A 25351-nucleotide genomic window follows, 5' to 3' on the forward strand; every position below is an offset into this window, starting at 1 on the left:
GGAACATGCTCAAGTCATTTTCTGTATTTGAAGCTTTATAAAAAGGGAAGTGAAGAACCAGACGACCCATCCAGAGACAGCTCACTTAGCCATATGGGATCCTGAAATGGTCACATATCTGGCAGCAGTTGGCAAACTCTGTGCACAGATGTGCTGGTTCTGTTTCTGAGTATGTTTATGGGGTCATAGCATAGTCCAGACTCCCCTGTTTGTTGTGTTGTAGATGGGGACAGTATCCTTTAAGTTAGGATTCCCCATAAGAAGGAATGGACTCCTGTATAAGTAATGAAAAGGAATACGGTCCACCACAGATATCCTCACGAAAGAGGGCTCCTGGGTGCCGGCCGATCAGTGCTAACCGCGGAACAGCGCTAATATTCCTCATCAGTCTGCATGGAAGTGGCAGCTCCCAAACAGGAAAAAGGTATTGGGTAAATAAGAAAGGCCCGACAGGATTCCTGTAGGGGCTCAGAGTAATCGGATTAATACCGATGATGCTTCCGAAGCAACAAAGTGGGCCGGGTCCCACACTTACTCAGAGCAAGTAAGTCAACGTACCTTCATTTGTGTGTTAAGAGAAGGCACAGAGGGAAGAACTGAATTCATGTACGTCTGATATAAAATACAGTACAACGTTAATAATATGTGTATGAGCGTCCCCGTGCTTGGGGACATGTATGTATGACTGTATGAATGTATGACAGTTCCTGGCGCCCGTTATTCTACAACCTTGCATCCTCATCACCCTGAGCTGCCTGAGTCCAGCGCCCTGAGTCGGGATAACCCCCGCGGAATGACCACACTGTATATAACACACACGATGTAGTCTCCCTAGAGAGAGGGAGGGAGGGTTACAAACGCATAGCTCCTTTGCTGCCGCAGGGATCCACTACACATGGCAATCCTCTCTGGCAGCTAACGGGTTAAATAAATTCCTCTGCTGAGTAGAATAATCCTCGTGAAAATCTTTTGCGAGGGAAGAGGGATGATGTCGGATTGCAACATGCTTTGATGGGTCAGAAAATACCTCACTGTATCCCCAGCAGGACTGAGCCTGTACACAGCAAGGAGAGGCTCCGCGTACTTCTGCTTTAAATGTTTTATTGTTCATTTTTTGACACCGTTTCTCTGGGGTGCCGTCAGCAGCGGGGACCTCTCTCCCCTCGGGCTATATGTCCTGTGGGGAGGAGAAAGGGAGTGCGGGGGGGGGGGGGGGGAAGAAGACCCCCTGGGGGGGGGGAAGACCCCCTTCTACAGTGAGAGCTTCAGCAAGGCTGTGTGCTATAACCAGAACTGTCTGAGCCTGACCCTCGGGCGCTGCACGTCATAACATTATTTTACAACAGCTACAGAAGGGGCAGTGATTGTCTTTAAATGGTGCAACATGGGATATAATCGGAAATAAATAACACGTTTTGTTTATGTTGCATTTTATACTGTCTACAGCAGGAGTGGCTAACTCCAGTTCTCAAGAGCTACCAACAGGTCAGGTTTTCAGGATATCCCTGCTTCAGCACATCAGGCTCAATGAGTGGCTCAGTTGAAGACTGAGCCACCTGCACTGAAGCTGGGATATCCTTAAAACCTGACCTGTTGGGGGGTCTTGATGACAGGAGGTGAACACCCCTTGCCCTAAGCGTATTTTGTTTGTCTCAGAAAACTCTGCACCTTTTTATCTGCATTTGGAGTTTTGTAGATTTAAAAAAATATATATTTTCGTATATATGTATATCTTAGCCCAATTGTACCATCATACAATGAATGCTAATAATAAAAACTTCTTAGGGAGGTGGCTGCTGGAAAGTATTCCTAAGTCCTCACATGCAAAACAAAACGCAGAATGTTCTGCGCGTTGGATCATCAGGTTTGTCCTCGCAGTTCACGTTGAGTTAATTTTATAGCTGAGACGGTCTGTGACAATATAGTTTTATTTGAAATTTCAAAGGGGAGTTATTCATTAAAGTGCAATAATACAACGCAAGTCAAGGTGAGTTCTGTGCTTGATCTGCACTAACGCACTTTAAAGCGGCAATCCAAGTGCCTTTCTAAAAAATATTCATTTTTATTTATTTACACAGGTTTGAAGCAGGGGGTCTCTGGAAGCGGAACCCCATTAATTTCAGCTTCCGGGACCCCCTGCTTCCGGAGATACCTCCATAGGGGCCGCTCGGCTACCAGGGTTCACATTATGGCGACGTTTCAAAGTTCCACGCCCTGCGGGCCAATAGGAAGCTGTAGAGACAAACAGAGTAGGGGGAGCGAGGGATTAGTAGATATATGTTTATACAATTTCCGACGGTTAGATATATATATATAGTAAACCCAGTGCAGTGGGGGTAGGACAGGAAGTAATAAAATATAAATACTTACACGGCCATGTGTAAGCACATTCCAAAGAGGGTGTCTTTGTGATAGATGCTGGCCCTTCCTTAGGTGGATACAGGGGGTCACAGTAAGTTTTTATATATAAATATACATAAATACTCACACGGCCCAGTGTGAGTAGAGGTGCAGGGCAGATGTCTTTAGAGTTGGATTAGCCCGTCCAGGGTAGTTGCGGGACGGTCACATCAGATTATGCCCAAACAGGGTTATGTCCGGTCTGCCCTCCTCTATTGCTTGTGATCAAGCAGGTTAACTCCCCCATTCAGCGGTATAGAGCTGAATGAGCCTGAGGAAGCCGTCCAATCGGCGAAACGCGTTGCTCAAATCCTGTTCCTGTTTTGTCCCACGGAGGCTTCCGTAGACAGTCCTTTCAGCAGCATCTGCAGCCGGGCAGATTAGTTCCAGCTCTCTGCACCTCGGACGCGGGGCCGGAGCGGTTTACTGCTGGATTGGGCCATACGGAGAAGCCAGGGGATACTGTTTATGTTATGTGAGTGTGATAGTATTGTCTTTTTTATCCGAATAAATACCCTTTTTATACCTATCACTGAAACTGTGCCTCACTTATCCCTCTATACCGCTGAATGGGGGAGTTAACCTGCTTGATCACAAGCAATAGAGGAGGGCAGACCGGCCATAACCCTGTTTGGGCTTAATCTGATGTGACCGTCCCGCAACTACCCTGGACGGGCTAATCCAACTCTAAAGACATCTGCCCTGCACCTCTACTCACACTGGGCCGTGTGAGTATTTATGTATATTTATATATAAAAACTTACTGTGACCCCCCTGTATCCACCTACGGAAGGGCCAGCATCTATCACAAAGACACCCTCTTTGGAATGTGCTTACACATGGCCGTGTAAGTATTTATATTTTATTATTTCCTGTCCTACCCCCACTGCACTGGGTTTACTATATATATATATCTAACCGTCGGAAATTGTATAAACATATATCTACTAATCCCTCGCTCCCCCTACTCTGTTTGTCTCTACGTTTCCATAAGGGCTTCGGATTATCCCTTACTAGGGGTTGAAGCAGAAGGGATCACAAGACTATCTCTACAATAATAGAGAGAAACCACATTTATTGGTTTCACTATTCTTCCTTGATCTGATACTAAAGGTAAGCGCCTGTTTTTTCCTAACTGTCTATTCCAATAGGAAGCTGTGACGTCATCAGGTTTGTCTTCTTATTGGCCCTTGTGATGCGGGAGCTTTAAATGCGCGGATCAGGCCAGGGAGTCGCGGCAGCCCTTAGGGAGTTGCGCATGCGCAGTAGAATCGCGCACGCGGCCCCAATATGGAAATAGCCTCCACGGGACTACAATTCCCAGGAGGCTAAGGGGGAAAGGCACCAGGTGCCCCCGAGTAGCCAATAGGGCTGAAGGATTGCCCTGCAGGAAAAATAGATACATTTCGCGGGCTTGGTGCACGTTAGTCAGTCAGCGCCAGGAGCAGCCAGGGGAAGGAGGTAGGGTGCAGGAGTCAGTGACTCCCTGCACTAGGCCAGCAGCCCCCGAGGCCCGAGATAGCCCTGAGCCACCCAGTAGTGTGAGCTGTGTCAGGGACAGGCCCCAGGTTAGGGACCCTGCCACTTCCTATTCAGAGCCAGTTAGGGACCCAGTGAACGCAGCGAGTTCCTCCAGAGGTTTGGGCTCAGACCTTCGCTGTTGCTGCAGCAGCCATCCGGGTGGGATCGCCCCGGACGGTAGTTCCTGTGTTCATCCGCCATCGGATCCTTTGCGAAGCTCCTTGCAGGCCCGGGCACTGGAGTGCTCGGCAGGTAACCCTCACCAAGTGCACCAACGATTCTATAAGTAGATTCACACGGGACCAGTGACTGCGCAGTCACACATATCTATCTCACTTGTAGGGTGGGAGACCTATTGTGTGGGGTAACTGGACACGGGGTGGGATCACCTGGTGAAGGGGGTAGCATCCTGCGAGACGCAGTAGTTAGTGTCTCCTCTAGGGAGGGACACCTGTTGATTGTTATGCATGATTATGGTTACAGTAGTGAAGGCGTTGATTGTTTTACATACTGTGTGCTGAGTGATATAAATTGTCCTGCGAGAAACCACTCCCCCTCTGGTGGGAGCCATCGCAGGTGGAGGCGCTGCACCGAGTACAGGATTACTCATAATATACTTGCCCCAGGTTCCCCGTGGCGGAAGCTCAGCCGTCTTGTGAGCCTAACAGGTAAAGCACCACACCTGGTAACACTAGGTTCCCCGCACACACATACCATATGCCAGCGGTGCGCAAACTGGGGGGCGCGACCCCCAGGGGGGCGTGAGACTGCCGACGGTGGGTGCGGGGTTTACAGAGGCCCTGCGCGCTTCCCGAAGGCACTTAAATTAAGTGCCGGGGGAGCTGCAGGGCTTCTGTAAACCTAACTTACCGTGGCTCCGGCGGCTTCCTTCCTGCGTCATCATGGCAACGTGGCGTCAAAATGATGCTGCGAGGTCATGTGATGTCACGTTGCTATGGCAACGTGACGTCATTACGCCGGAGCACGGGTAAATTGGGATTGGGGGGGGGGGCGCGGGAGTGAGGGGACAGCCGGCAGGGGGGCGCAGGGAAAAAAGTTTGTGCCCCCCTGCCATATGCGATTGGGTGGGGGAATACCCGTTACATATACAAGACATTGCATGCACAGTAAGAGATAATATATATTATAGGCGTATACAACAGTTACAGACCAGATACAATTGTGAGACAGCTTTAGTTTTGAATGGCGTTCAACTCCAGAGACCCGTGTAAAAAAAAAACATGTTAGATAAAAAAGCGCTTTGATTGGTCCTTCAATGAATAAACCCCACAGTCTTTAATGTTGGGGAGGAGGCATATTCCTCTTATCACCCAGTTTTTAACAAATCTTCTGACTCTGATTTCCTCCTTTTTTGGATTCAAACACACACTGGGAAAGCATTTCTTCTGTTTAATGCTCTGTCATCAGCCTCAAAGATGTCCCCCGACCCCAAGCTTCAGCCCGTGATTTATAGACTTTCCTATTTATAAAAAGGAGCTTAATAAGCTGCAGAAGTAGCTGTGCGAGTGCCAGGAGGCAGCCAGGGAGTCGTCTAACACAAATACCCACATCGTCTGTCTGCAGGGAGGCGACACACTCATTTACTCAACCTGAAACCTGAGTCCTCCAGGGTCAGGGAAGGCAAACTGTGTCCTGTGCCAGCTGTAAGGGTGGTCCACGTTGTGAGGGTGCAGGGCTGGGGTGGCAGAGCAGACTATGGCTGGAAAGGGCTGCAAAGCATAGCAGCAATAAGTATTGTTATTAGATAACACTGCAGGAGAGGGGCATTACTGAATTTGGTCATATCAACCAACGTACAGAGGTGGCAAGATTTACTGTTTTCAGCGCCGCATAAAACCAAGTGTGAATCCCCCGGCATTTATTTGCAATACGCGGCTACCGAGTCTCCGAGACAAAGATATTCAGTGCGCCATCTGCCGGACGCACATACTGAATGGCAATGACATGAATAACTGCGCAAATAATACTGCCGGATGGCCGCGGGCGAACCGCGCTGAACAGAGAGCACAGGCAGCTGTGATGCCCCACAGTAAGGGCCGTTTTATAGTGTGTGCGGCCGTGCGCCTGTGTGAACGAGCGTGCACGTGATGCACGCTTTTTATGTGTATGCTGTGAGCGAGTGAGGTACTATATGTATGTGTGTATATGTGTGTGTGTTTAAATAAGTTTTGATGTAAATAATTAAACTTTAATACATTTTTTAATAACATTGTACACACACACACACACACACACACATACATACACACATATACATACATTTCAGCAGCGGTAGCGGCGCAAATTCTTTCTTTTCTTCATCCTCTCCCCTGTCGGCCGGTTCCACGCTCCCTGCCGTGCGCGCGTGCGGCACCATTATAGAGAGGCTGACTAACCTCAGCCAACTAAAACTGCCGCACGCGCGTTGTAGCGCGCGCACACAGTATAGAAGCGGCCTAGGGGCTGTTATATACTGTGTGCGGCCGTGCGTGCCTGTGCAATTAAAGGAAATTGGTCTCAGTAAAAAATATTTGCACCTGGATTGAAAACTGGTTGAAGGACAGACAGCAGAGAGTTGTAATAAATGGAACTTTTTCAGGTTGGGCTAAAGTCATGGGTGGAGTACCTCAGGGATCGGTACTGGGACCCCTGCTTTTTAACTTGTTTATTAATGACCTTGAGGTTGGCATCAAGAGCAAAGTCTCCATCTTTGCTGATGACACTAAATTGTGTAAGTTAATAGAATCAGGGCAGGATGTAATTTCTCCAAGAACTTGGATAGACTGGAAACTTGGACAGGTAAAGGGTAGATTGAAAAAAAGAAAGAATACAAAGAGCGCACCAGGGATAAGTATTATAAACTATATTAAAATAAGAGTACAGAAATACAAAATTACAATCGATGACTTACAAGTGGGTGAGCAGAGTTAGAAAAGTATCATGGGGGAGTCACTGAGAAAAGATCCAGAGAGAAAAAGTCGTTAATCTCACGTGTTGCTCCTCTGGATGAGTCTTCGCCAGAGAGTAGTCAGAGTCTCTATCAGAGCGGGCCTACTATGTAACCAATGAAGTTAGTGATAAGTTATGAGACCTCCACGCTTCTCGCACCTTATGTGCTTCATCGGGGTGTTTCAGTTAAGGTTTAATAGAAATACACGTAAGACTATGCATTTGAGAAACAAGAATAAAGAGGCTACTTATGAATTAAATGGGGCAAAATTAGAGCAATTCTTAATGGAGAAGGATTTAGGTGTGCTTGTAGACAGCAGGCTTAGAAAAAGTGCCCAACGTCAGGCAGTTTCAGCAAAGGCAAATACGATCTTATCTTGTATTAAATGGGGTATGGACGATAGGGAAGAAAGCATAATTATGCCACTGTACAGTATAAAGCATTAGTAAGACCACACCTATGAATAAGGAATACAGTTTTGGGCACCACTCCATAAAGAAGACATTATGGAACTAGAAAAAGTGCCACCAAATTAATGAAGGAGATAGAGGTTTTGACTTATGAGGAGAGGCTAGCTAAATTCAACTTGTTAACATTAGAAAAAAGGCAGTTTAGAGGGGTTATGAGAACTATATACAAATATATTCGGGGTCAATACAAGGAGCTTTAAAAATAACTATTCATCCCACGGGCAGTACAGTGGACTCGGGCCGTCACTTACAGTTGGAGGAAATTATATTTCACTAGCAACAAATGAAAGGGGTCTTTATAGTAAGGGCAGTTACAACGTGGAATTTATTTCCCATGGAGACTGTGATGGCAGATACAATAGATATCTACAAAAAAAGGTTGGACATCTTTTTAGAAAGGAAAGATATACAGGGATATACCAAATAAGTAAACATGGGAAGGATGTTGATCCAGAGATAAATCTGATTGTAAATGTTGAAGTCAGGAAGGAATTGATTTTTTCCTCTTATGAGACATCATTGGATGATATGTCACTGGGGTTTTTTGTTTCCCTTCCTCTGGCTCAAAATACTGAAAATACAAATATAGGTTAAGTATCTGGTGTCTAAATTTAACATAGGTTGAATTTGATGGACTGTGACGGTAGGGGGTAGGGGGTAGCCAGCCTTCATTAACAAAGATCATGCCCGGCTGGCTGCCCCTTGAAACCGTATGTCAAGGGCTGAAGTGTCAGCTCTTGTGTCTAGTTGTGCGCCTTGATGTATTCTCCTGTATTTCTGTTCCCATTTTACGGTCCCCTGCAGGAATGTAAGCTGGGGATGCCAGGTACAGTTAGGATCCTGTTAGGAAATAGCTGCAGGACAGGGACTTTGGGAGCAGGAGATTAAGGGTGGAAATTAGGGAGCAACTAGGGATAAAAAGTGCATTAAGTGTTGCTGACCGGGGTAGCCGGTAGTACTGTTATGTTACCCGTATATAGTGTATAATTTGCGGGTACCTGTCTGTACATAAGGACGGGGAGGGTTATGGAAGTCCCATGTAAAGTACTGTATAGCAAAAACCTGATCTGTTTGTGGGATTTACCTGTTCCCCTTGTCCCAGAAACATGAATGTTCAGGAGTGTAAGTTTCAGGTGGGATATTTGGGTCAAAATGTATTCCTTTTGTTTGCAGGAGTTCAGGGGACAAAGTTACCGGAGGTCCAGTAATTCTCCCCGACAGGCTGGCATGATTTGCGGGTACACGAGGTGAATTACACCGGGGCTCTCAAGTGTCCTCCAGAATCCTGGTTTTCGAGCCCAGGTATCCCAGACCCATTTCCCTCACAGGTATAAGGTTCCCCAAGGTCTATGGAAACAAAAAACAGCGCACAACGCCAATGGTGAAGTAAGTAATAACAGTGTATATTGAATAAAATAATATATATACTGCGTACATCAAGTATGATTATATATGCATTGAGTGTGTAATCACACTGGTTACCACTCGATGAGGCTGGGGTGGAAGTGGTGTAGTAGCTCCTCTCAGCGGGCACTCTCAGCAGCAGCTGTATACCAAGACTCTGCTAGAATATCCCTCTCATGCTGACGTCATCTCCATAGGGATTAACCCTTCAGTCCAGCTGGGCTCCGTTCCTGATGGTAGCCTCCAAAGGTACCCCTAGGGGTTTGGTAATGTCCAAAAGTGGCTGTTGGGGCTCCCTATTCGAAACCGCCACACATATAGGGAAGTCTGTTTGCTGTAGGCTTCACCCCGGCTGGACACACTACTGCCTCGTTGCGGGACGCCACGTGATGACGTCACTGTGTCCGCGACCCTTCAATCCGTCGGCAAGAGTGTAACAGGAAAAGTGTTCCACACTCTCTATGGTCCCTCTGCTGCCGCCGGATTTCCTGGTGTTTGAGATTTGATTCCGGCAGGAAACACTGAGTGTTTCAGTAGTTCCTGTTCCATGTTAGACACAGAACACCAAAGTCTATGTAAGGGGCTGCCCCAATCAGAGCTCTCTCTCTCTCTCAGTCTTCCAGACTTACAGGTACCCTTAGGCCTGGGTCCAGTGATGCGCTGGCAGGTTCTCCTAGGTGTTTTGCTCGCAATAGCAAAGCACTAGGCATTGAGGTGCCAGGGAAGACTAGCCTAGCTGAGGGCAAGTTCTGAGGAATAATGTTACTTGTTCCAGGCTTATTCCAGTGACGTGGAGGGGACAAGGTAAGCCTTTGCTGAAGCAGGCGCCCTGAACCTAGTTGAGGATAGTTTTCAACCCCAGACCCCCAGTAAGTGTGTATTCTGTCTGTATTTTGTATTTCATTGTTTGTACGCAGGTTTACCCGAATAAATCTAATTTTATTCCACTACCTTGTTTTGCCTAGTGAATTCTCCCAGAAAAATATAAATGTGTCCTGGTCTCCTGTGACATGGACATATGTATTTTTTCAGCCTCATCTACTACTGTAGGTAACTATGTACGGAGAGCTGTACATAGAATGTTTGAATCAAAAGTACCTGCCAAGCAGGGCACAAGGATCTTTGGTCTCAAGAAAGGACCAACTAGATCACTCCATCTTCCAACCGAATGCGTAAAAGTGGGAATCTACAAATGAGTTGTTTCAGAAAAATGACTTCTCCAGTGTTGCTTTCACTCACTTCTATGTGATTTTTTTTTTCTACTTTATTTGTTACTGTGGAGCGCCGTTTTTCCCACACTCACATAAATCTTGTGTCTAGAGTTCTGCATATCAAGCAAAAATTTCCATTTTTAGTAGTGTTCCCGTTCACTTACATACTGGTACCTGGGAAACAAGTTCATGATCACATTTGAATACGTAATATATTCAAATGGTTGACATTAGCAAATTTTGGTTGTGAAATGCGCTAAAAATATGTAAAGAAAAATGCGAACCCCTCTACTCAGGACGTTTACATTTCTGGAGATGATGTTGCAAGGCGATACAGATCTTATCATCTGGTTACATCAGCTCCCGTAATAACACACACTGTAGAAATCTGCCATGCGTTCCAGGTATAGATGGAATGAAACAGGACGTGTGGTAGGTTTTATACTGTCGCTTTTGTATGCTGCAATAAAGATTTTTCACTTTTTCTACATTGAGACCATGATTTTTCATTTTGTTTGATCAAGCAAGCGATCAGGATCAGTTTGTGAGGGGCGTGGAGCCTGTCTCTTTCTGTGCCCGTAATAACACAGCTTGTGCTGCATTTTCTAGTTCAACTGATCAGCCATTACAGCCAATATTTACTAAGCGGCGCTATTCAGGGCAGACTAGGGGCTGGATCCTCAGAAGTCCAAGAAATGTTTTATCGCGACATTACCGCCATTTCGATATGCGTAAATGCATGTCCAAAAAGGTGATTAGCGCTACGATGCCCTCGTGTTAAGGAGAAAAATATTTCATTGATGCACTTTGACGGCCAGACTCATATGCAAATCACATGCTAATGAGCCATTAGCCTAAGATCGCATATCCGCAAAGCTCTGTCCATGTTAACGCATGGAAATAACGCTACGATAATTAGGTCACATCAAATCCTGCCGTGACTCACATCCAGACCATTGTTATGTGATTATTATAGCGTTATTTCTGGGCCTACAAGCAATGTACTGAGTATAGTGCTTAACCCTTTCATAACAAAAGATGTCATGTGTCATACAAAGGTATATACTGTATTAGGGATCATAAAAAATGTCTGAATCCTAAACTATAGTATGGGTTTTAGTGATTAAAGTTAATGTAGGATATGTTTGAGTGACCTAATAAGGTATATAATCTTTACTGTATTAAGTATGGGTGTGCAATAATGTCTATCCATATTATAAAGAACTGGGATACAAAGGAATCTCTGTTAAATTAATTTGGAGTAATGTACAATTCAAATAAATAAATGAAGGAGGGATAATATAAATGATGAAAAAGGTTTAAAAAAAATTAAAAAGTGATCCATATTATAACAATAATTGCATTAGCTCTAGGTAACGTATCGCGTCTTTAATGCATGCGCATTCATTGTAACGCGCGTTAAAGTTTTGCCAATGCTCATATGCATTTTATTGTCTAACCCGTCTAATCCCTGTTAATACCGCCGCTACTTTTACAAACGGCCGCTATTTTTGCATCTCATTAGCTTCGCGGATACCCGTAAAACGGAGGAAAAGTAACAGACGTTATCTATTTAGGTAATGGCCGTTGTTAGCGCAAATTTAACGGACTTCTGAGGATGCACCGCTAGATGGGCCAAGTGGATCCTACATGCCGTCAAACACGATGTTTCTAGTCCATAAGGTGGAATCTTATCTTATAGTCTTCCAGCACTAGACGTGTTTTCTGTAATAGCATCGTTTAATAATGTCCGTAGGCTTTCAACGTGAAGTATGAAGCATATGAACTTCCATTAGCGTAAAAATTATATTTTCAAGTTGCCTAAATTAGCTGTTCTCAACCTTTTGCAACTTGTGTCCCATCAACCATTTTGTCAACGAAACCTGGTCCCACCATAATAAAGACAAAACGCCACTTTTTCTTAGGAGCGTATTTTTAAAGTTGCATCTTATTAAGGACATTACCATCCTCTTTTTCTTCCCCGCTTGCACTCCACCCTCTCTTCTCCCCCTGCCCCTCACACTCCCCCCTTCTCTCTCTACCCCAATTACAGTCTCCCCTCCTATCTTCCCCTCACTCCTCCACCTCTCGCTCACTCTCTATGGAGGTTTGGCAAAATAATTTCCGGGATTTCACGTTCCGGCTCGGGATTTTGCTCTTGCTCGCCCTCTGTGGCTGGATCATCCATCTTTGCTCCTGGCAGCTTCCTTTAAAAGGACAGCCCTGTGTACATGAAGTTGCAGAGCAAAGTTCCAGTTTCTTACTGTGTTCATGCAAAGCGTTTATTTCCATTGTCTGTCATGTTATCAGATCCGGCTCACATACCTTGACGATCCTTGTCTTCAGCCCGCCCCGACCACTGCAAGTATCTCAACTATCCTTGTCTTCAGCCTGCCTCGACCTCTGCATCCACACTTACTTTGCAACTCTGCTGCCAGCACTGACCTTCGGCCTACTACTCACTATCAGGACTCTGTCCCTCAGCTCCGGTCGGTTCTTTCACCTTCCTACCTCAGCCCTGCGGGGCCGCTTCCTGCTTGAGACGAGCATCGTTACACTCTCTTACTCTCTCTTCCACTTTCACTCCAACATCCCCCCCTACCCCCAACAATCTTACCTTGGGGTGAGGAGGCCTCCTCAGTGCTGCGTTGGTCCAGGGATTCCGCAGCTACCTTTTCCGGTTGGACAGAAGAGGCGCTGACAGGAAGAGGTAGATGATAGAAAGCCCATAAACTGTAGGGGTGGAGCGGCATGACTTAAGGCCGAAGGGGCCGTCACCCGTGAGATGAACACCAGGTACTCAAAGCACAATGAACTCTGTCCACTCGCCAACCATGCCACCACCAGGCATTACCACCAACGGGGCTATTTAACACCTTTAAACTAGCCCTGGACTGCCAGACCCACCGAAACCTTCCAAAACTGATCAGAAGGAACAGTAACAGTGATCATCACCCACACAGACGGCTCTACATTAACGCCAATGGACTGCAAGCATGTTTAAGCATCCTTACCTAAAGCTAGGCACCGCACCGGCCGCTAAGCTAACTCGTTGTCAGTTCGGAGATGGGCCCCAGGCACTCAAACACCATGAGCCCTGCCCGCTCAGGCCAACATCAGAAACCCTCCCAGCTTCAGCTGGAACAACCATAGGGGTGGGTGGAGCTAACACAGTCTCCCCCCTCACTGCAAGGGATATCAACGTGGAGATCATAGGGGAAGGAGGTGCAGCAAGAGACCTAATGTCAGGGCTCTTCCCTAACACCTGCAAATCCTTGATCGATGTGCACGCTGCTCCACTGGAGGACTCAGATGGAGCCTTGCTTCCCCTAAATGCAGACTAGTTGCTGCCGCCCACCTCAGTCCCAGGAACAGGCCCCAGTCTGGAGCTGCTAGTAGAGCTCCTGCATGGAAACTGCAAAACACTGTGAAGAGCGTGGTGCCCCCCACTGCCTGCCGTTATCCTCTCCAGCTGGCCCCCATCCACCTCCGGGTTGTCGCTGGTGACCAAGAGTGGAGAGAAGGGGTAGGAGGAAAAGGTGGGGGTGGGCATGGGCCTTGCAGTCATGTCACACTTTTCCCAAGGCTCCATGCTTTCTAGATTTTCAAATCAGATACCCGTCTCACGATACCTTCATCTTTTCCTTTATTCAGTCTATTATAGCCGCGCAACTGCAAAATGAAGACAAAAACACTGCAAAAAAAAAAGTACTGCCCTACAGCATATCTCTTCATATAGTACTGGCTGCCTGCACATGCAGTAACAGGTTGCTATGTACAACACCAGCTGTTTAGGAGAAAATAATTCATCATTAGTTCTTTGTAACAGTCACAGTACACAATATTTAAGTTAGCCGACAAACGGTGTCTCAACTCATTAGACAAATGTATAGCCAGTAAAAACGGATTCCCCCCAAATTACAATTGCTCCCTGTTCTCTAACTTATTAGAATACAACATACGACACTGCTTGTAAAATGAATGTTGTCATCCTCCCCAGCAGATGCTGCTTTGTTATGCACTTTAATTATACTGGACTTTAAGGTACTCTTGAGATAACGCAATGTCAATAAGGCATTGCAAGAATCAGATTGTCATCAAGAATACTCCTCTTCTTGAACCAACAGTGAGAGAAGAAAGACTAAATATATACTGTATATGTTTATTGGTAACATTATTCTATCGTCTTAATTGCCCTGTTTCTACAGCAGGGAAAGAATTGATGTCCCCTATTTAGCATCAAATGCAAAGTGAACACCTGGGCAACTGAATAACTGTACCTGACTCCATCCTTCCTCTCCCCTGCAGGCCGCAGAGTAAGCAGCACTTATCTATCCGAGTTCTGGCAAAGAAACTTTGGCTTCCGTCCAGAGGCTAAAATTCCCCTGCACTTATAAAGTAACAATAACCCAGAGCTGGAAAGCTTTAACCACCGTCTGAATATGTTGGAAAATAGAAGCCGAGAGAAAAAAAAAAAATACCGTGTTGATTTATAAACCGCTGCTCGCGCTGTCAAACATCTTTGCAAAACTATTCAAGCCTAAAATAAAATCAAAAGCCAAGTTACTCTTGTCCATCTATCAAAACCTCTGATTAAAGTTCCTTTACAAAGAATACCATTCCGAATTTTGCAACACAATCACTGCTAGAAACGATACACTTGAAAACACACAGGGGGCCTTTGTTCTAAGCATCACGAGCGACTTTATTGGCGCAAAATTGCTGCAGAGATATCTCATTTTAAATTGCGCTTGTGTGCGACTACGTTCTGTCCTAACCTGAAACTCCTCAACCGGCGCCGTGTGTCAAACATGAGTTGTTGTTTTAATTTTGGCCGCACAGGAATGGATTGCGCTAGGTCTACAGATGTAAATAGTATGTACTGAAAAAAATGTCTGTGCGCCCCAAAAATGGCAGAAAATTCATCAAAATCGTCTGCCAAGTTCAACTTGGCATAACCCCCCAAAAGTCTGTTATTTATGTTAGTGCAGAATTAATTTGCTATGTATCAACACCAAAATATATTTGATGTAGCACAGATGTATGATTATACAGGTTAACAAACGGTATTATTTTCAGAGTATGACTTCTATTATAAATAATATTAGACTAATAATGTGATATTTGCGAACACTCGTAATAAATAAATAAAAATACACATACCCCGGTTTAAGGACACTCACTTTAAGTACACTCGCGAGTAAGGACATATCGCCCAATAGGCAAACGGCAGCTTGCGCATGCGCCTGTCAGCACGAACTGAACAGCAATACCAGCTCCCTACCTGTACCGAAGCTGTGCTCAAGCGGGGAGACTATAGCGCCTGTTACAAATGCGTTATTTACATCAGTTATGCACGTATATGATGATTGCAGTACAGTACATGCATCGATAAGTGGAAAAAGGTAGTGCTTCACTTTAAGTACATTTTCGCTTTACATACATGCTCTGGACCCAATGCGTACGTTAATGCGGGGTATGCCTGTACATGGGGCTTTATGTTCAATTGTATAAATCTGTTCAATACAATACATTATGCATTGTGTGTATGAAGTCTTCATACATACGACACTCGTTTTACGAAGGTTTGTACTACTTTTTAGCAAAAAATGTTGACGCACAAAGGAATTCAAATGTAGGGCAAAGGTTCCATTGGGGGTTACAATTCAAGGCCAAAGCATTGCAGTTCTGGGCCCGAAGAATGGCACCAGATTTAACAAAGAAAAAAATCCCATTGAAAATAAAAGGATTTTTTTCTGCGGTACAACTTTTTGGCCACAGAATTTGTCCACTTTTGCCTTGAAATATAGACCCAATTATTCATCCTATATTTTAAACATACAGTATTGCAATGACATAGTGTAACCAAGGATGATATTAATTAGGATGATACTAATGCAATATACTGGTATACTAATACTAATCCATCTTTATTGCTCAACTATCAGTTCCTTTGGTGGGTTCCAGCAGCTAATGGGTGTCTTTATTCTTACCCCCCTAACCAGACTTTCCAAAAACTTGAATCCGCTTCATTGGCCTCACAATCATTTTAACGTAAAGACCACAAAGCCTCCACCAAGGATTATCACAGCTCCCCCATGTAGTTACTTAACCATTACACCAACTTTAATAACAACTTTATTTCATATAGTGCTTTTCTCCCAATGGGACACAGCGCTTCACAATGACAGTATAGAGCGCGGTACGCAGCTGTCAGGATTTGACCTTGGCCCCGCCCTGTGATGCATTGGCTGATGCCCCTCGTGCGTGCACTGCGCGCGAGCGCCGCAATACTCCTGACGGCACCGGACCTAAGCTCCGCCCCTGCACCGCCTCTCGTGATGCAACGGGGGGCGCTCCTGTCTCCAATGCACGGCAACGCCGCATTTTCATAAGTACACAAGGGGTTCATTCAGTCAATTACTCCTCACCTGCGATGCATTCCGTCCCTGCCAGTGGACAGCCTATGTCTGATTTCTCTTTACCCTGCAGCTGTGGGCTGACATTACCATAGGCTGCCTGCCCATTAAGTACTGAGCCAGTCCTCCCACAAACTGGCTGAGCATAAACTACTGTTTATGTAGTGTGCTTGCTACAAGCTGCTCGCTGCTGTGCTGTGCTGTGCCGTTGCCTTGTTCTCTTCGCTGTGACCCCAGCTTGTGCCCGGACCTCTGTCTTCTCGTACCCCTGGACCTCGGCCCATTACTGGACTCCCGCACTCTCCTCGACCACGGCTATGGATCACGACTACTCTTCTCTCTCCAACCCCTGACTACGGTAAGTACCTCGATCTACACAAACTCTCCTACCCTGACCCAGCTACACGACCCTGACTCTGCAATTCGGACATGGTCTCGTGGTTGAAGGTCGGCGGTTATCTGTATCCTCACCTCAGCCCCGCGGTCTAAGTCCTGTTTGTGGTGAGCACTGTTACATTATGCTCAGCCCAACATACATGGACCCCGCTGAGGTGGGTCGATGACTGTACGAACCCAATGGTACAGTATGTTCAACCATGTGGAGAAATACTTGGCACAAAATGACCCTGCGAATGGAACTGCTCCAACGCTCAGTACAAACCATTAGTGACCAGATCAAAGGTTTCTCTCTCCCCACTGCTCCTCAAGCAGCTGCTGCTCCCGCTCCCATTTCTTTGTCCCTGACTTCGGAGTCACGACTACCTATCCCCAATCGTTATGGAGGTGACCCCATGGGCTGTCGGGGATTTTTTAATCAGTGTTCTATCCACTTTGAACTGCTCCCTTCTCGCTTTCTTTCTCCACGCTTTAAGGTGGCATACATCGTATCACTATTGACAGACGACGCTCTTGCGTCTGGGAACAGAGACCGGATCTTTCTTGCGACATTATCTGCTTTACCACGGAATTCCGGAAAGTATTTGATACCCCGGGACGCAAGGTAACCACTGCCTCATCTCTCCTAAATATTTCGCAGGGTAACCGTTCTGTGGCCCGCAACGCGGTCGATTATCGCACCATAGCCGCCGAGACTAGCTGGAATGATGAGGCCTTGACCACAACATTCTGGCAAGGGTTGTCCAAAAAACTCAAGGACGAGATGGTTGCTCAAGAGCGCCCCACTGGATTAGAAGATCGTATGGCCCTATGTATACGAATGGACCAACAACTTAAAGAGAGAAGGATTGAGAGACAGAGACTCCAACAAGGTACGCAACCATTCCTTATTCGTCCCACAGGAGCCTTGGATCCTTCTTTTCCGGCCAAAGAAGAACCAATGTAGCTGGGAGGTACTCGCTTATCATCTGGTGAGAAACAGCGCAGACGTCGCACAGGCCTATGCCTTTATTGTGGTAATACCGGAAACTTTGTAACTACCTGCCCACTTAAGGTGGAAAACGCCAAAGCCCAGGGAGATCGGGGAGGATCATGCTGGGAACCTTGTCTTCACCTCCTCCCAAACCCTCAACCAGAATTTTTGTCCCCATCATCCTATTCGGAGATACCTTCATGACCACTACAAGGGCCTTCGTGGATTCCGGGTCAGGACGGAACTTCATCGACCAGGGGTTCGCCGAAAGGTACAAGATACCCCTAATATACAAGGATCGCCCTATAGGGCTGGAAGCTATAGACAGGCGTCCTCTACAGCCTGCCTTTTTATCCTTACAAGTCGACAAGGAGCATTCTGAAAAGATTCATCTGGACGCCATCCATACACCATCATTTAGATGTCATTCTAGGTCTACCTTTTCTCCAATTACACAACCCTCGTATCGATTGGATGGAGTTTCTACCTGTTTACTGGAGTCCCCAGTGTCAAGATAAGTGTTTAATCCCCTTCAAAGGTCAAGTGAGGGTACCTCTACCAGAACAGGGTAAACCGCAACTACCGGAGACCTACAAGATATTTTGGGACGTCTTCGACAAGGTCCAAGCCGAGGAACTTCCACCTCATCGGGCCTATGACTGCCCCATCGATCTTTTACCAGGCGCTATCTCTCAGAGGTTGCTCCTCTCCTATCCGCTGTCTCTTCCCGAGACTAAGGCCATGAAGTATTATATCCAAGAAAACCTTCAGTGGGGTTTCATCTGTAAATCCTCATCACCCGCAGGTGCAGGTTTTTTTTTTCCGTAAACAAAAAAGATGGTTCACTGAGGCCCTGCATCGACTACCGCGGACTCAACAAGATAACGATTAAGAATCGCTACCCACTGCCGCTGGTGTCAGAGCTGTTTGACAGACTACAGGGCGCCACCATCTTTACCAAGTTGGATCTCCGAGGAAGAATTTGCCAAGGAGATGAATGGAAGACACTCGGGATGGACACTACAAGTACATGGTAATGCCCTTCGGACTCTGCAACGCTCCCACAGTGTTTCAGGACTTTGTCAATGAGATCTTACGGGACCTTCTCGATCAGTGTATAATTGTTTACCTGGATGACATCCTGATCTCTTTTAATACAGTAAATGAACATCCGGGGCACATTAAGCAGGTTCTCCAAAGATTACAAGAGAATCATCTCTTTGCCAAATTTGAAAAATGCCAATTTCACCAGACAACGACTTCCTTCTTGGGATACATAATTTCCAATACTGGACTTGCCATGGATCCTGCCAAGGTGAAAGCGGTGGTAGATTGGCCTTGCCCCATGTCTCTCAAAGCTGTACAAAGGTTTCTGGGGTTCGCAAACTATTATCGGAAATTTATTCAGAACTTCTCCTCAGTAGTAGCACCGATTACGGCCTTAACCCAAAAAGGAGCCGCCCCAGCGCTCTTGCCTCCGGAAGCTACTAGTGCATTTGAAAGGCTGAAGAAAGCCTTTGTCTCAGCACCGATTCTGGTGCACTCAGATCCAGGCCTGCCCTTCACGCTCGAGGTGGACGCCTCTGATGTTGGAGCCGGAGCGATGCTGTCCCAGAGGAAGAACCCTCAAGCCAGACTTCATCCTTGCGCCTTTCTTTCAAAGAAATTTCCCCCCCCGCTAAACAGAATTATGACGTGGGAAATCGTGAACTTCTGGCAATTAAAATGGCTTTAGAGGAGTGGAGACACTTACTTAAGGGTACGGAAAGTCCAGTCACCATCCTGACCGACCATAAGAATCTATTATATATTGAGGGAGCGCGTCGCTTGGAGTCACGTCAGACATGTTGGTCTTTATTTTTCTCTCGATTTAACTTTGTCATTTCATACATTCTCAGCTCTAAGAATATAAAGGCAGATGCTCTCTCCCGACAATTCCTGGTTCAGGATAAGACGGAGGATCTCCAGGAGACTATACTTCCCCAGGCCTGTATACTTTCAGCCAACACCTTTCGATGCCTTACGCGACATCACAAAGACTCAAGTTCTTGTCCCAGAGGGTCTCAAGGTTCCAGGGGGACGCTTATTCACGCCACCTACTTTTCACAGGAAGGTAATGGAATGGGGTCGTGCATCTAAAACTGACGGTCATCCAGGTACTAGGAGGACGATTGACATTTTGGAGCGGGCTTTTTGGTGGCCAGGTATGTGGAAGGATATTAAGAACTTAGTCTCGGCATGTGCCACTTGCGCTCAGAACAAGAGGCCCACGCAATAGACCATTGGGCCTTCTGCAACCCCTTCCGATTCCGGAACATCCATGGACTCACCTTTCAATGGACTTCATTGTGGAGCTGCCTAGCTCTAAGGGGATGGATACTATTTTGGTGGTGGTCGACCGCTTCTCCAAACAGGCACACTTTGTCCCGCTCAAAGGCCTACCCAGCGCTCCCAGACTGTCTCAAGTGTTCATCAGGGAGATATTTTGCCTTCATGGAACACCAAGTTATCGTCTCTGATCGAGGATCTCAGTTTATTTCTAAATTCTGGAGGGCCTTCTGACAACAACTAGATATCGCCCTTCACTTTTCCTCTGGATATCATCCGCAAACCAATAGCCAAACGGAACAGACCAATCAATCCCTCAAGCAGTTTATTCGCTGTTTCATTTCGGACGCTCAGGACAATTGGACAGACCTTCTGCCATGGGTGGAATTTTCCCATAAAAATTTAAGAAATGAATCCACTCAACAATCCCCCTTCTTCACCAACTATGGGTTTCATCCTTCTGCGCTTCCGACCACTGTTCTCAGTTCTGGAGTTCCCGCAGCAGAGAACAGGATTCGATACCTCCAGGAGTCCTGGGATAAAATTCAGAAAAACCTTAAAAGCGCCATCTCTGCACAAAAAAATGCAATTGGTTGTAGACGGCGGTGCAACTGTTTTGAAAAAATATGACCAGTACTGCAAAAGGAACTAGGTGCAAAAATTAATTAAAGGCACGTTTAAAGCTGCAGTTCAGTCTTTTTTTTTTTTTAATTTATTTTTTTACTTCAATAGTTTCATGTGTGCAATCTCTAATTACCTAAAGAACTGCATAGCTGCCAGTCAATTCGTTCTCCATGTATTGATAGGCGAAATTTGGTGACATAATTAGTGAAGGGATCTGTTTTTCTTCTGCTTTAGTCTCTCAGTGGAAGCTCATGAATATTCATGAGCACTCCTGCACTGACATGTGCTAGAGGGGGGGCAGGGCTGACAAAGGGGTGTGCCAGGGCTTGTGACAGGACATGAAGGGGCAGTGCCTTAGCAAATGGCTGTTAAAATAGAATACAAGAAAATTGGTCTTTCAAAGTTGTTTTTTTAAAAACAGAAAATGCTAAAAGTATTTTTTCTTACTACAGAACTGATTTATTAAAAAAACACACACATGCAGGATATTGACTGAACTGCAGCTTTAAAAACAGTAAGAGAACACTCTTACGCGTTTCGCGTGGTCACCCACGCTTTATCAAAAAGCGTGGGTGACCACGCGAAACGCGTAAGAGTGTTCTCTTACTGTTTTTAAACGTGCCTTTAATACATTTTTGCACCTAGTTCCTTTTGCAGTACTGGTCATATTTTTTCAAAGCAGTTGCACCGCCGTCTACAACCAATTGCATGCTGATATCCTTTGGTAGGAGCACGCTGACAGCACCAGGATCCATACGGTCAACAGTGAGTAAATTTATCATACAGTTACTTCATTATGTGATCATCCAGCTCCCTAACCACTTTAAAGACTACCACACAAGATATACCTGTTGCAGGCTAGTGGGAGTCCACACATAGTGGTTTTTAAAGGGATTATAGTGTTTGGATATTGGAGTCCTGAGCTTATTAAGCTGTCTTTGTTTGGAGAAATATGACGATTCAAATGTAAAAATAGACATTTTCAATACATGGACATTTCCTGGTCAGCATCGCTAGGGGTATTTCCTCTGTTTTTCCTTGTTCTGCACAAAAAAAGCAAGCAGACCATCATCGTCAGGAGACTGCCACATACACACCAGGGCAAACGGTTTGGCTTTCGACAAAGAACATCCGCCTGCAGGTATCCTCTCCAAAATTCGCACTGAGGTTCATTTGACCTTTTGTCATCACGGAAAAGGTCAATCCAGTCGCCTATCGGTTGAAACTACTGGCTTCTATGAAAATTGCGTCGGTGTTCCACATGTCCCTCCCTGAAACCCTTCTTTCAGGATCCCCACTCTCCTGTCCTGGACTTACCCCCTCAACCTACCCTAGTGGAAGGCCAACAAGAGTTCGAGGTCCAGGCTGTTTCTCTCCAACCACTGACTATGGCCATTAACCTCGATCCACCCAAACTCTCCTACCCTGACCCAGCTACACGACCCTAACTCTGCAATCCGGATCTGGTCTCGTGGTTGTAGGTCGGCGGTTATCTGTATCCCCACCTCAGCCCCGCTGTCTAAATCCTGTTTGTGGTGAGCACCGTTACAGCAGCACATAGGAATGTTACAGACACAGCCCCTGCCCAGATGAGCTTACAATCTATGTTTTTGGTGCCTGAGGCACAGGGAGATAAAGTGACTTGCCCAAGGTCGCAAGGAGTTAACACCGGGAATTTAACTCAGTGTCGTTGTATAGAGAGCACAGAAATGGACTGATCTTCTGTACACCACAAAATCAATCAAAAGTGAGTAAAAAAATCATCCGGCAAGTTCAAATTGGTGTAAACCCTAAAAAAGTTGTTAATAGTATTAGAGTTACGTTGCTATCGAATTACGCTGCTATTGATCAGCCAGCAATGTAATTGACGCAGTTTAATTATATAGGTTCGCATTGTTTCCTTTTATGGTACAACTATTATAAATACTATTACACTATTGATATTAACCAGTTATAAATACAAAAATACACATAACTCTGTTTTAATGCTAATCGTATCAATCAGGTATTCAACATGTGTCAAACTATGCCTCAGATATCTGTCATCTTCATATACGAGACGCACATTTTTGAAGGTTTGTATTACTTCTAGCCCTGAAATTTTGATGCACAATTTTTTTTTAAACAAATATTAGGCGACCTAAAGCTGCAGTTCAAGCTGTCATAAAAAAAAAACATTCAATATGTGCATCAATAAAATCTACACACTGAAAAGTGATTAGCTAAGTTGCTGATCGATCCGTTCTCCTGTAATCGATCGCTGAAGTTCGGCTGGGGGTTCACTGAATGCATCTTGGGTAATCTTCTGCTGCACTGACAGCCAAAGTTCTGTGAGGAAGATCATGTGACCAGACAGGCACTAGATTCAATTCGTTCACTGCTAGAGAGGGCAGGGCTCAAAAAAGGTGATGCTGTTTCAGAAGAGGAAGGAGATGTGACTTTGTAAATGGTTGCTATAGAAACAAAAATGTGCGTTACATTAGAATATATTAAAAATGTCTTTCAAATTGTTTTTTTTTAATGCTACAAGTATTTTCTTATAGTACAGAACTGATTTATTAAAGAAAACACACGTAGGATATTGCTTGAACTGCAGCTTTTATATGTTTGTGGCAGACTGCGGAATGATAAAGTGAAATAAAACCATATTGGAGCACATCCCTTTTAATTCACCACTTTTACATGTAATGTTATTAATGACTTCCAGGTTAACCGTATGACGTAACCCCTGAAAGGCGGCCATCCAACCGACTTGTCAATGTATTTGGCATCCTTAGAAAATATTAGATCCCCCTTACAGTAAATGTTTTACCTAATTGCATCTTATGAAGGATGAAAGTTTTGCATTTCTCCAGGAACATTAGATTCTGTTTATCTGTTTGACTAATTAATGGCTTCATAGTAACTTTACCTACTGTACAAAAAAACTATTTACCTGTGGCTTTGAGTAATGAAAGTCTCGTCGCTTAAAGACATTGAATGAACATTGATCCGTCACCCCCTCCTCCAAAGTATTTGTTTGCCATGGAAATGTTAAAAGTTTAAGAAACGATTTAAATATATTTATACTTGTCTGGATTTTATTAAAGGTGTCAATCAGCTGTATTTGATCTTTTAAACATGCCCCTGCTCTTAGTTCACTTTCATCCTAGAAGGGACGGCCTTCGTCATTTAGCAGCTTTGTAATGTACTTTTTGTGCAACAAATCTTAATTTTTTTATTTATAAAAATGTGTTACCAGGAAGTAATACATTGAGAGATACCTCTCGTTTTCACGAATGTCCTGGGCACAGAGTTATAAAAAAAATAAATGGTTAAACTAAAAGAACAGGGTTATACAGTCAGTTCACAGACATTTCATGCACAGATAGATTTGGAAAATTGGGTACAAGGGATAAAGGGCTTATGAGTTTCAGATTGAAATAGAGCAGCTTTAACATCACCGAACAGCAGCAAACGGCTCAGACCCTTTGGCTGCGTCAAAGGCTGTCCGCCATTCGGGCAACGCACATGTACACAGGGGTGGTTGAGATTGAATCTGCTGCAGCTGTGAACAAAAAGATCTGTGTCCTCTTGGCTCATTAACCTTTCAGTGGTGGGGGTTGACGTTCCGCAAAGCAATATTATAGTATTACAATGATTATATCTGTTTTAATACAAACATTTTTGGAAGAGCGAGCACCTAATCTGCATAATTGTCCATGTTTACTTACCCATGAGTTGTATTTGAGGTAGCTGGACCAAAAATAGAATTTTTGATGGAAAAAAATGTTGGCACAACAGTCTCCGTTCTTAAGGCACAATGTAAGTGTATAATCTTACAATTTGTACAAAAAAAGGGGGAGAACCGGCGCCTCTAAAATATAAAATCTGACCAAATATAAAGTCCAACAAGAATGAAGAGGAGTCCTGGGAGGAATCTTCAACGAAGTCTCAATCGGGACAGACAAACATATAAGACAAAGGTAAAAAAAAGACAAAAGAAAAAAGACCATAGTGTAACTTACAAAACAAACAAAAAGCACTGAAAAGATTGATAAGTTACACTATGATCTTTTTTCTTTTGTCTTTTTTTACCTTTGTCTTATATGTTTGTCTGTCCCGATTGAGACTTCGTTGAAATTCCTCCCAGGACTCCTCTTCATTCTTGTTGGACTTTATATTTGGTCAGATTTTATATTTTAGAGGCGCCGGTTCTCCCCCTTTTTTTGTATTATTTGCACTGGTTTGTGTTAACCTTTTACCTAGGCAGCCCTCACGTTAAATGTAAAGCATATTGTATATGATACTGTCACTTATTTTGTGTCATTTTTCACAGTCACCGCATCAGCGCTTATTACACTGCTCTTTCCCTTTATCTTACAATTTGTGTTACTGTATCAAGGTTCTTTGCATCTCTTTTTGTTGTGTGTCACCTTGTGATTTAGAGAGTGTAAGTGGCACAGGAAGGCTGCACAGCTGGGGCAAAAGCAGTGCACATAACCGCACTGTTCATATCAACAGAAGGAAATCCATTATAAGCAAAGAGACCTTTTCCCTTAAATATATACTGTACAGTATGGTGCAAGTCTTTTGCCCCAGTTTATCAGCCAAAGACTTTTGTAAATAGACCTCTATATATTTAGGCTAAATTGGTGCAATGCTGGGGTTAAACA

At 44.8% G+C, this 25351-nt stretch overlaps 1 protein-coding gene across 1 annotated transcript in view; it reads left to right on the forward strand.

Moving 5' to 3' along the window:
- The window catches only part of LOC142496764 (phospholipase A2 homolog otoconin-22-like), a 399541-nt gene that overhangs the window by 93455 nt on the left and 280735 nt on the right, over positions 1-25351 (forward strand).

Source organism: Ascaphus truei, chromosome 6 (assembly GCF_040206685.1).
Source record: "Ascaphus truei isolate aAscTru1 chromosome 6, aAscTru1.hap1, whole genome shotgun sequence".
Taxonomy (NCBI): Eukaryota; Metazoa; Chordata; class Amphibia; order Anura; family Ascaphidae; genus Ascaphus; species Ascaphus truei.